This window comes from Tachypleus tridentatus, chromosome 8, assembly GCF_004210375.1.
Source record: "Tachypleus tridentatus isolate NWPU-2018 chromosome 8, ASM421037v1, whole genome shotgun sequence".
NCBI lineage: Eukaryota > Metazoa > Arthropoda > Merostomata > Xiphosura > Limulidae > Tachypleus > Tachypleus tridentatus.
The window spans coordinates 67,008,780-67,022,406 of NC_134832.1; the positions used below are offsets into that span (position 1 = coordinate 67,008,780).

The 13,627-nt window shown below is 30.1% G+C and overlaps 1 long non-coding RNA gene across 1 annotated transcript; it reads right to left on the bottom strand.

The window, feature by feature from the left end:
• Window positions 1-3,593: 3,593 nt before the first annotated feature.
• On the bottom strand, window positions 3,594-13,063 carry LOC143222570 (uncharacterized). The gene is made up of 2 exons (XR_013012328.1): window positions 12,815-13,063; window positions 3,594-3,666 (listed from the first exon to the last, which is right to left on the bottom strand). It is a non-coding gene; the product is annotated as an uncharacterized LOC143222570 (long non-coding RNA).
• Window positions 13,064-13,627: the final 564 nt, after the last annotated feature.

Sequence of the window (13,627 nt, forward strand, 5' to 3'; positions counted from 1 at the left end):
AGCTCTAGATTCATCTGTCATGAACAACAGTGTGAAAAACTCATGTAAAACAAGTGGATTGTGTGTTGCCTGTTTACTGTTGCAATTTATAATCAACAAGTCACAGACACCTAGTGTAAAGAACCCTGCTTGTATACCAAGCTTGACAATCATATTATGGTGTAATGTAAACAATCTAACAATAGGAGCAGTGTTTCATAGCTTTCTGTTTGGCAGGTGTATACGTAGTTCAGCCACGAACAGTAAAATTAACATAAGGTTAGAAGTATAAACCATCATGAGAAATATTTTGGACCTTATTCATCAATATTAAATAGAATAGAATATGCAGTAATAATCATTTTATTCACTTGTTTCTTTATGGTCATATGAATTTGTTCAAATTGACTAAATGCCTCTGGAGTTAAGGTAGAGAAAATACCAGATAAAATAAAAAGTTTCATTGAAAAATAAATTAAAACATCTTAAATAATTATAAGTGGATACCCAAATGGAATTGATAATTTTCTGATTAAGAAAATTATTTTTGATTTTGACGTGACAATCACTTTACACTCAGGGCGGTCAATATTTTAACCCATGTATTCACTGACAAAGTTTTAGTAAGAATACTTAATTAAAAATTCCAAATTTTTGTCTAAAAAAGACTTAGAATGTCCAGTAATAACTTGCAACATTTCGTGATGTATACAAAACATATTAAACATTAGAATATGGAAATTGTAATGGTCATTTTGGGGTCATGAGATCAGTGTACTCCACTAAAAGAATAATGAAAGGGTTAAACAGATAAGACAGCTTTCTCATTTCGAAACGTTTAGAACAGATGGTGCCAGTAAATGTAATATCTAGTGTATCAACAGTTTGAATGACTGAAGATGATAGATAGCTAGGAGTTTGAAAACACTATTGAAAGAGGTTTGCATATTTTACTTTTTCAGCTGATGTGTGATATTTGTCCCAAGGCAAATGTTTAAAGTGTTTTACAAGAATCAGTTACTTGATCTGGATGAGTGGTAAGAACTCTATGGAGAATAACACATAGATCTTGCCAGTTTTGTTTTTTTTGCAGTACACATGAAAAGTATATCTTATCCACGTGAAACAAGGGGTTGTGATTTATATGAGTGTATATTTATATATACCATGGTAACAGCATTAACATTAATTTTGAGAAATAAGAATTTATCTAAAAAATCTTAAAGTAGTAGATTTATTTATTAAAGTTTTATTTCATGATGCCCGAAATGAAAAACACAAATGTCATGGCTCACAAATGACAGCACTTTTCTAGATCATAGCAATTGAGAAGCAGGATTAGAAACTAACCTGAAACAGTTACAATGTAATTTGAATGGGAGGTAGAGGAAGTATTTTGATGAATACTAGTGTATATGATGATATTTAATGGTATGAACCCACACCTGTTTGATAATATTACATGAAGTCATTCATGAATGTCATATAGCATGTGTTGGATATACTAGGCTGTTCAGTGTAAGTTGTCATTTAGTTGATTTAATATTTAATGATTATTTAATTTTTATAAAAAAACTGCAAAAAGTAAAGTTCAATAAGCAAAAAGTTAGTTAGTGGAAGAAAACATGAAGTTAGCCAGTATGTGAGTGATTAGCCTTAATGACTGATTTCTATAGTGTTTCACAGCTGTATTGTAAAAACAGAGATAGGAAGAAAAAAATTGTCAGTTGGGTTCTAAAGTAGCTGAACCAGCCTGCAAGTATTATTAATGAAAGAACAGCCAGCTGTTTAAAGTTCTGGATACAACTGTGCAACTGTGGTAACCAACAACATTTGAAAAAGCCAGAAGAATACTGCATTTGTAATTTAAAAATTTTGTGTTTCAAACTATATGTGTTTTCTTTAACTGTTCATGTTTAATTTGTTCTTTGCTTAATTGTCCTAAGTTTGCATTTTACTGAAACATTTGTCTTTCCTGCTGAATATTAATACACACAAATACCACAAACAAAAATATTTGACTCAGCATAAGTTATATATATTTTTGTATGAAATTATATTATGTTGCTAAATAAATAATTAACATTTTTGTAAGCTGAAATATGTAATTTGTCACCACAATTAAATGTTTCACCTTTATATAAAATGAAATGTTCTTTGCTAAAGTGTTATCATTCTCGCAAAACCCAAATGCTTTATTCTATATCAGCATCAAATATATTTCTCCTTGATGCAGTAAGGCAACTACCTCTTATCTGTAAGAAATCAGTCTATTTGAAAATACCATGATACCAGCAAAACTCTGTTTAGCTTGGAAAGTAGTACCTACTTTATACTGTAAAAAGTCATAATCAAGAATGTTATTCATTATTCCTTTAAATGGAAGTTACTTACAATGGTAGACATTTCACCTTTTAATGTTTATGAAGAGAAATTTAGTTATACGAGTTCAAAGACAAGCAAACATCCTGCTGTTAGCACCATTATATAAGTTAAAATCTCAAGTCCCATCTGAGATTAAAAACAAAATTTATATACAAAGCAGTGCTGGAACTGATAAGAGTAGGTGGAGCAATTTCTCCCTCTACTGTTTGTAGCAAGCTAAAGCAGTCATCCTCAAGTAGATTGTAGTTTTTCCAGTCAATGTTACTTATTACTCATGATTTGATGATTGCTTCTTTTATTCTTTACATTTTCCTTTTTGCTTGTTTCATAATTAATCACAAGCATTGGGCCTTCTTTATTATATGTATGGATGAATCATCACAGCAGAGATGAAATATTTGTTTTTTTTTCATTTGTCTAATTCTTGTTTATGCATGACTAAAAATATGTGTTTACTGACAAACCTTTTATTAATGTATATGCTCACTCTCTTCACATTTAAGATAAACTGTCTTGAATGATATTATTTTACTTGAAATTTAGACTTATGAAATTTTATACTAGCTAAATAAAGTTATACATTGAGAGGTTTATAAAACCGTTGGTAAGTATACATCTTTGTAGAACAAGTATGCCTAAAAATTGGCTCAAAGTATTCTGAAGTGCAATACTGTATGACAACTGAAGGCAATTAAATTTTGATTTCTGAATTACTACACAAAATCCACACACACTTCAAGGAACTTACACCAAGTAAAGTTTACATTCTGCATTTCACAGTAATAGATAAAAAACAAAACAAATTATCACAAATAGTGTATCCTGCTCATGTATCTTTTTGTTTAAATACTGAATATCATACCTAACTTTATTTAGAAATGAAATAAAACATTACAAAAGAGTATTTAATTAAAAATTATAAGCTACCTTAAAATGATAAATTGATAACTGTTTTATTTACATTTCTCAGAACACAAAGTTCACATTCATTGGCAATTGAGTAATCATTTTTGAAAACAAAAAATAGTTTTTAAATCACATGAGTTTAATAAATTATGATTTATTAACAAAATGTGTTATGGTAAAAACTATACATGCATAGTTCAACATTGTCATAGAAATAGAAAAAAACTTTTGGTTATGATAGCTGACACCAAAGGCCTTGACAATTAAAGCATTATCTTCGTAACATTATAAACAACCATACAGACTTCCTATCTGTTTTTATTCTGCCTTTTTTCCACTTATAGCTTCTTCAGCTGACAAAAGTTTGATCAAAGAGGTATCTAGCTGGTTTTCACTCTAATAAGGAATAAATATCGTTTAACATATATGTAGTTTACATAAATACATTTATCTTCGAAACTCACAGCAGAAGTTATTTCAAAAACATAATTTCAATATTAACAAGTTTTCAAAATATATTACCAATATTTCTAACAGAGAGTTTCCAAAGCAGAGGCAAATGCAATTTCTCATATTTTATTATAAGTTAGTTATCATAACATTGCCAAAATGTCAAAAAATATGACTACACTATCAATTAAAAAAATCATTATATCAAGTATTAGGACCAAGTTGTGATGTCTGGTAGTACACAGTGTGAATACTGAGAGAAAAAGGCAATAGGTGTTTTTTTTTAAATTAGATTTTTTAAATATATAAAAACTATGTAATATGAAATGACTGTGAAACTAATTCACACTGTACTTTTTAGTCAAACTTGTATCTTGAGAAAACACCTGTCTTGCATGGTCACTGTATTGATTGATATTACTTGTATTATCTTTGAATCAATGTGTTGTTAAATGCATGCTTGAAATACAATGAAAATATATAGTTTAAGTTAAATGCATTCCTTGACAGGTTTCTTCATGCTCAGTCAAAGTAACACAAATTTAATGTTAGACTTAACTTAAAATGTAAAATTTTGTAGTGAATTTCTTCTAAAACAGAGAACTAGTTTCGATCTAAACTTAATGTTATATGTACTAGACCTACATAGACTACATGATTTGAGTATACATGCTGACACAAATACGTTTGCTCTATAAGTATAGCAAGGAGTTTATTCAAAGTTTCTCAGTTATAAAAATGACTACCAAGCAAGATTTTCCTTTATTGAATATATGTTAGCTTCATCTTAACAAATCATATTTCACTAAATTATTTTGCAAACTTAATATTTCTACTTTTTTTTTCATTACAGAAACAATACCAAATAGCATAAAAATTTCTAAGCAAGCTTTTTTTGCCCCATTAATAACATTGGCAACTTTCAGTCCTCAGGTGCTTCCTCTGTATACTGGTATACAAAAAAAGAATGACAGTGTTTATTTAACTGAGTCTGGTTATTATCCTTTTATCCACTTTCAATGGCTCAATCTTACTACTTATCATTCTCTGATTAGTATCTATTAATAGTATCAGATCAATTTCCATATTTTCAGGCAAACAAATAGTGTTAAAATATTTTCTTATAAAACTGAAGAGAACATGTAAATACTCAACTGTCTCAATCTTTAATCAAAACCACCATCAGGCTCATACACAGAATATATGAAAGGGGGGTTCTAATTTGTGAAGTCAAAAACCAACACATTTTGTGTGAAGCACAATCACTATGCAAAGCATGTGAATGCTATGGGGATCTCAGGGCATACTCCCCAGAAAGTATGCAAAAAAATGTGGCTTAAACAACTGCATGGCTGTTCACATAAAATCCAAAAATATCCAATAAAAAGTTAACAAATCATTATTCTGTTCTAACATTATATGAGGAGCTACTTAAATTAGCATAAATATGTGTGTGTTATTATAGTAAAATACAGTACTGTCTATATACAGAGTAGTTATTAATTGTTAAATTAATTAATTATTAATTTATATTAATAACTTAAACAACTCTGTGCAAAATAGTATGTTATCCATTTCAATCACTGGCTATCATATATGTATTTATGTACTATTGAAATAAAATGTTGGTATGCTCTAATCCCTTGGAGTGCTTTTCCATAAATAGCTTATGCACAGGTTTAATGCTGGTAGCAGTGTCATAATAATTATATATTAAAGCTAGAGCATGCAGTCATTTTTTGGTTTGTGTACACCTCAGATAATTATTTAACTGACCAGCTGAGGAAAGGTTCCAAATGTTTACATGAATGTGAACTTAGTGATAGTGTGGCAAAGAGGTCTGGTAACATAAAGATATCTGGTCACTGAGACATGCTTTTGAGCAGTCAGCCAGTACCTGGGACCTCTTCTGGAGAAATATAGAAAACAATCTTGTTTTCCATCGATGAGGTTTTTCATAAAGAAACTATTAGGATTTGTCAAATATTCCCTGTAAAATGTATAGCCTGTTTATCAGATATAGAAAACCCTTGTTGTAGTTTTTATGGTAACAAGTTTCTGAATTGATATTACTTACATGTGCATCAAATCTGAAAGAAAGAGTACTGATAATATGGTCAAGAAAAGGAATGGTTACTGTTTTCTTAAAGAAATCCTCCATGGAACTATATTCTGAATTTGTATTTTACACTTGTCTTTGATTAACTCATAAGATGTTAATTCTCATTTTGTTTGCAATATTACTACTGTGATTGAAGATACAATGTGAATAATCATATACATTCACTCTTAATGAGGTCAGTTATTTACAGCATTGTTCTATTAGGGAAACACCAGAAACATTAGTAGGGGATTTGGTCAAAGCCCCTTGCATATGTGTATAACAATATTAGCACCTTTTAAGGATCAAATCCCTATTCTAACATTTTGCTTACCTTAACATACTTGAAACAATTACACACTCTTCTAATTCTTGTAAATCTTTAAGTGATTAGATAAAATATGTAGTGTTAAAAATTATTATTACTGAGATACAGTAGCCACAGCATCATGGTTTCAAATTTTAGAGATAACTGTTAAGCTGTGGTATACATATATGTAGCACATACCTAAATCTCCTGTAGTGCACATTTCATATCCAAACATTTTTAAAATTTCTCCAAGTTATAGTTAGTGACATCCTAAACCTAAGCAAGGGATGTACTAAATATAGCCTTAGCATTATTTTCTGTAGCAGTGTTAACCATAGACCTACAGTTTCATGGAACAATTTGTTTGTGTTTTACTCCAACTTGTTGATAAAGTATGTTTTCAAGACCAGGGAATTTTTTAGATTTTTGTAATCCAGTTTTCCAGAGAGAAAATAAACTGTGAATTCATTTTTTGACAATTTTAGACAAATTCATTTCAGTCTTGAAGGAATCAAGTAATATTGTTAAAATATCATATAGTACTTTTTCTAACAATTTAAATTATTCTCATTTCACCTATAAATATAATCCATTTTTATTTGTCTTTTTACTTTAATAAAGGTTTTGTTATTTCTCAATAGTTTTCTTCTTCAGTTACTTTGCACAACAATACAATATTCAAATGCACTGATTATTAGTCCTTAACCTTAAGTAATACCTGCTTCAGTTAATAAAGCTTATTTTTATCTCAACTTCAGCACTAATTCATCTCTTTCATTCATCCACTTCATATAACTACAAATGTTTTTTCATGTATCAAATTTTCCAATTTTCAGTTATTGCTGAAACTGTGTGCTTGTTTTATCCTTGAATTACAACACTTTAATTCATTAGGATAAATTTTAAAACTGTAGGCCAGGAATGAGTTATTGTTAAAGTGATAGTTTATAGTGTCTTCAATTCCTTCAAGTTACTTTTCTCTTTTGTACTGTAAAGTTGTTCTAGAGATGAATATCTTTTCTGGCTAGAATATCTCTGGAAAAAGGAGAAGTGCCAAACAGGTTTGAAAACATGATCAGAGAAATCCTGATTAACTTGGAGAAGTCCTTGAGTGAATGCTCTTCAAAACTTCAATAGAAATCTAGAGCTTCACACTTTTTTCATCCCTGAGGGAACTGAGCTGTGGCTTGATCCATCCAGAATTGCTGATAATTTCATTTATTCTCTAAATGCAGATCAACCTAGCTTTAGGACAACAATGTAAGGTCAAAGCAAACTGAATATTGATTGGTTGCCACAAATTTCTGGGATGGTCTGTAAGTGAGCCATAAAGGTTGGCATACACTGTTCATGAAGCTCCATACTTGATAGAAACCTTGGAAATAACTAGAAATGAGCTGAAATGGATTGACAAACAGATCCTTTCTATCTCCTGATGGTATGGTTGCCATAAAATCCCATGCACCATGTACCTGAATAAACCAAAAACATTTTGGGTTACAACAGTTGTTGAAGAATGCAACCAGGAAAAATCTACCACCGTTATCCACACTACCAATCATGAACACACAGCCCATTTATTTGGATGAGCTAATCTTAACTCATAAACCACCTACTTACACCAAATATGTCAAGGTTTCATTGCTTCAAGCCACCATTTCCTCTATCACAATATTCAATAACTTCATCAATATAGCTGAATTCATCAATGATGTATCTATACATGCATCACTGCAGCCCAGGACTCACCATCCAAAAATGCAGACAAATAACAGACAACTTAGTAAGGCTAGTTGAACCAATCTATAAAGCCTTCAATTGCAGTCATTGAACAGTAGCAACTTTTACTTATGTAAAAGAGGCTTTTGATAGAGTGTGGTTTAACACTCTTTAAGTATAGACTAAATGCAAATAGTTCACATTTTTAAGATTTATTACAAACAGAATGGCTAAAGTAAAAAGTCAATAATACCACATCTATCACATTTCCATCAAAAGTAGGCATTCCTCAAGACTCCATCCTTAGCTTACTACTATACATTCACTTTATCAATGATATACTGCTCCCACAGTTAATATATACCTCATTTTCAAATATGTCAAGATATTTCTATGTGGAGTACATCATGAGATCCACTGCTGCAGTAACCAGAGTACAATATGAATTAAACAATATAACTCACTAATGAAACAAATGGTGAGTAGCTCTCAATGCAATCAAAAGCCAAGCAACAGTATTTCACAGAAAAATCTGCAGACATGAGAAAAAACTCTGACAAGTTAGACTCTCATTATACAACACTCCATTACTTTTTAAAACAATGATCAAACTTTTATTATCATGCTCAACTCAAGTAAATTTTGAGTCACTCACTATGACAACATTTTGAAAACACCAGCACAAGACTAGCATACTTCTAATAGATTGGAGAGTCGACAGCATGAACAAATAATGCAACAGTTGTTCAATCATGAAGATTTACAAAGCATACATTAGAACCTTATACAAGTATAGCTGTCCTACTACCTGTAACATGTCACACAAATTATACAACCAGATATTATGTTAATAATCTCACTGACTTACCTCTCATTAAAGATAACATTCACAAACTATCAGATTAGAAACTTTATCAGAAAGCTCTCAAGTGTAATAACCAAACCAGGAACTTCCAAAATTTCACAGTCACATCCTCTACTTGGCAAACATATATCTCACCACTGAAGAACATGCAGAAAGAAAGTATTTAACCATTACATATATTAATGAACCTCTTCTCTTTCAGCCTCACATCTCAAGCCAAGATAGCATTATCCTTTGCTTTCCCTGTACACACATTTAACTCAGTGCAGTTCACCAAACCCTTTAAGCTCAGAGGCTAAATAATCTTTTTATTTTGGTTAATACTATAAACAGTTGCATGAGAAATCAAAGTTTGTAGCATCCTGGGTTATCATTCAGTCCCCAATTCTTTTGAAGCCTGAAAGTTTAAAACCTAAATTCTTGTCACGTATTTTGTTTTGATCAGCTCTTGATAAACCAGGAGCAATCTTGTAATGAGAGAAAAATTTCATTTTATCAATCTCAAGCAATGATATCAATGACTTGGTAATGATGTTTTTGAATGTATGTGAGTAAGAGTTTAACAAACAGTATAACATCAGAATTCCAGCTGCAAAACAAGAGAAGGGACCATCTGAACATTTAAGTCTCTCTATCACAGTGACAATATTTATTCTCTAATCACATTGGTTGGAAGTGACAGATAACTCTCAACAGTTAGGACAGGTAACTATTGCAAAAACAAATGGATGACGGATGTTGTTATTCTTACTTGCTGTACTATATATATATTTGTTTAAAAGTTCAACACAGTACTTTCCCTCTTCTCACAAGATTAACTTTTCTTGTTTTGTGCTGCCCTCTATTTGAAAATCTTTTTGAATGAATGCACAAAGCTTTCGTCATCCCTCTGTTGGTATCAAAGGTTCCAACATGTCTCTCATGCAAATCATCATGTATCACCTTTCCACCAATATCAAAGTACTCTATAATCTGATTCCCTTTAAGTGTCACTACTTCACTATTACTTCTCGTTTGGTGATGCTTGAGTGAAGATGTCTGTCTTTAGAGCATTGATTACCCTAGAAGTGGTTTATCTTTATTTATCTTAGCTGAACTTAATTTAATTTAATTTCACTTTTTTCTTTTATAATCAGTTGATAATGTTAACAAATATTGTTGATAACTAAATTACTTACTGACAAAGAGACACGTTAACTCATTACTAACACCGAACTGAATATTTCACCCACTCACCAATCCATACTTTTCTGTACCTCATATTCATATTGTGTTTGTTTTAATTACTACACAAACTTTCTAGGCAGTAATGTCACTATCAAGTTATGACTAGTGACTTCTGGCAAACAAACGTTGAAAATACAGTTTACAACAATGTATAAACAGGATAATGATACTTAGCCAGTAGTAAAATAGTTACAACGTTTGAGTAGAGCAAAGTTTTTTATTACTAATGTTAAATACTGCAACAGAACTAAAAAATATTTTATTTATTCTATACTTTTCCATTTTAAAATCACATCAGAAAGTACTAAAAAAAAATTATCACCAATGAACTAAAGGCCCCAAGATTCTTGTTGTATGCATACAGAATATGTATAACAACAGTAATTTGTTCCTAAGAATCAAAACTTTGCATTGCACTGTGCCATTAATAAAGTTGTACAAACAGTTTCTCATGTACTTATATTTATTTGAATACCTTAAAATTTGAAAATATTTGTTCCTTTTTATTGATATTATATATTGCATGAAAATATTGAATAAAATTACGTGGTCAAATGATCCCAGTGAGTGTATATAAAATCACTAGTTTAACAATATGTGGCATATGATATCCTTGCTAATGGTATCTATCAAAAACCTCTTTTGTATAAAAAACAAAAAGATGTGGCCAAAAAAGGATTGAGTATGCAACATAAAGGAATGGAATCAAAGATGGCAGAAAAACTGGGAGTTACAATTACAATTCATTAGTTATACATGCAATTTTTTTTTTCTCATTGTGGGGCATGATAAAACAAAATATCCAGCACAGCTAACTAATTAATGAATATTTGCTGTAAAGTTCTTATCACTGCTATAGGTGTAGCTACCCGTTTGGCTGTCAATTTTGATTTCTTTCTTTTAAATTACACACTTGACCCTTTTTTCTTTGTTCCTTTTTCTTTTCACTCCTGAAATATTTTTTATTAGATATCATGACTTTTTTGTCTGTACATGCCAATAAATCACAATAAGTAAGAAAGTAACACTTGACAGTAACCAACATAACAGGATCACAACCATATTATTCAGAACAGACCTTTACTTTAAAGAACCAACAAGATTATTTAAAATATATGGTGGTAGCTTTTCTCCATGAAACAATGTGAATAGCTTACTTTATAATAATACCATGGAACTTATGTTAATAGCTTCTGATCATCATCCTATGCAAAAATTACAGTTGTATCCAGCACTGTTATTTATGCTAACTACTTAAGCTAATGTTATGTGACATCAAATGCTGTAGTAAAAATGTTCATGTGACTTTTTATGTAGGTATGCGTATATGAGTGGTTTCTATTGAATACTTCTACACATGTGGCTTATACCTACATAAATGAGACCCCTAACTGTAGATTGAAAAGATCTATCAATATACAAAATTTGAAAATAAAATCTATAAAAGTATGTTTCCTATCAAATAAAGTTTATGTAGTTTTTGTCCAAAAAAGAAGAAAAAGAAAGAATAAACTAAATCAAAATTTAAAACATTATATCTCGGGTATTTCTTATTGCAGTGCCTTCAAAGTTGGTACGTGAAGTAAAGAGTCCAGTAAAGTAGATACACTGAAAATACGTGATAGTTCAGAATACCACAGTCCAAGACACAAAAGGTGGAATATTACTGAACTATTACTCCTGTTAATAATGTAGAGTATATTTTGCAGCAGGTTGTTTTTGGCCACAAGATATACTACCACATATCTTGATTACATACTTAAAGAAAAGTAGTTTAAGATATAAGAGAAGCACTGTTTCCATATCAATGTTCCAAGACTTTATTGTAAAAGAAACAGATTCAGTTTTGGGGGAAATAATATGATAATTTTTTCACAAGGTATTGCAGAATAAACACATTACACATAATTATACAGGAAATTTCTAGGAATGAATTATCAAAATTAATATATTACTTGCCACTAGAAGTATTGAGGTACTTTGTAATGCCTTAGAAATTTCCCTTGATTAAATTTAATAAAAAGTCAAGAGATCTAAGTTAATATTAACTCATTTATTTACTACAATTAATATCCATAGAAAAGCCCAATTACACCTAGAATTATGGACCATACCAACATTTAATAACATTAAAATGTAAAAGCTCTCATAAATGAATCTGATACAAAGCCTCTAAATCACCTAACTGAGCTACATGTTGAAAAGGATCATTAAATTTTATTCTAGTATCAACATCTAGCCACTGACTTCATGTTCCAGAACTTCAGCAGAGACGATTAATTACATTTTAGTTCAAGTTATGCAAACATGTGAACATAATTTTCATTATAGTGAGCTACACAAATTATAAAACAAAATATTTATATTAATTTGTATTACAATATTCATGTTAACAAACCTACATTATTGAGAGATTAAACTACAACCAGCAATACTAATATTTGAGATACATAAATTTAACTGATTCTAAAAGTACATGAAATAAAATAAATAGTATTTGAATTAAAAACATATTTTATTATATAATTTTATAAATTTTGTACACTATTTTGAACATGATGTAAAAAATACTTCAATAAAAAAGAAAATTTTAAATATTTGTTTGATTTATTTTGAGGTTTCAGGAGAATGTAATCAAAACAAGATCAACCTGTGGTTTCAATTAAAATTATTCTCAGGAGCTACAACTTCAATCTGTTTTAGGCATTTAATTCTTGCAAATATTATAACCTATCTAGTAGTTTATTTTGTAAGTAAGAAAATATATGTAAAATGGCCAATAAAAGCAAACAAACAAAATATTAATTTTTGAAAACATAGAAGAATAGCATTATCTTACCAGCAGTAGAGACTGTTTCAGAACTGATCATACCTTTAGTTTCCATAAGTGGAAGTTCATGAACCAAATGTATCTGACCATTGATTTCCACTGATGACACAGAGCCTATAAACTTTCCATCTACTTTGGAAAGAATTTCAAACTTTCTTTTGGTGGATTTATCAACTTCTCCAAGATACAGATGACTTTTGCATTGGAACTGAACATTGGGAAAAGATTTCCATTCATGACCATCCTGACTGACTCGCATACTAAGAACAGTTTCTACAGCTGAGACTTCTATTCTACACCACTTTTTGACCTGTAATGGAACAATTCATCAATGTAGCTAACTTTATTGAACAAGAATATTTTTAAAAGAATAACCCATTGCTAAATTAGTTTTGAATTAGTCATATCAAACGTGCATATTAAATATATATACATACAAATAAATCTGAAGAAAAAGAATTTTAAAAAGTAATGAATTTATCTTTACATATGCCACATGGAAAAAAAAGTTGAAAAAGTTCATCATTAAAAATTGAAATTTGTTAATCATTACTTTGTAGTATGAACTTCAATTTTTAATTTTAATCAGCAGTTAGTTCTCTCATGCACAGGACTTGAATGTATGAAAATTGATATTTACCCATGAGATAATGCATGCATTTGTATATTTGGGTGTTTTGTTATATTGCCTTTATACATGTTATATGTTTCACAATTTTGTTACATTATAATTATGCCATCATTGTCAACCAAGTGCTTAAAAATACCTGAATAAGAATACCTATATATAGGTTCATTCTGAGGATGCCTTTGGAGTCAAAGCCACTATCCAGACACCTAAAAACAACACACAAC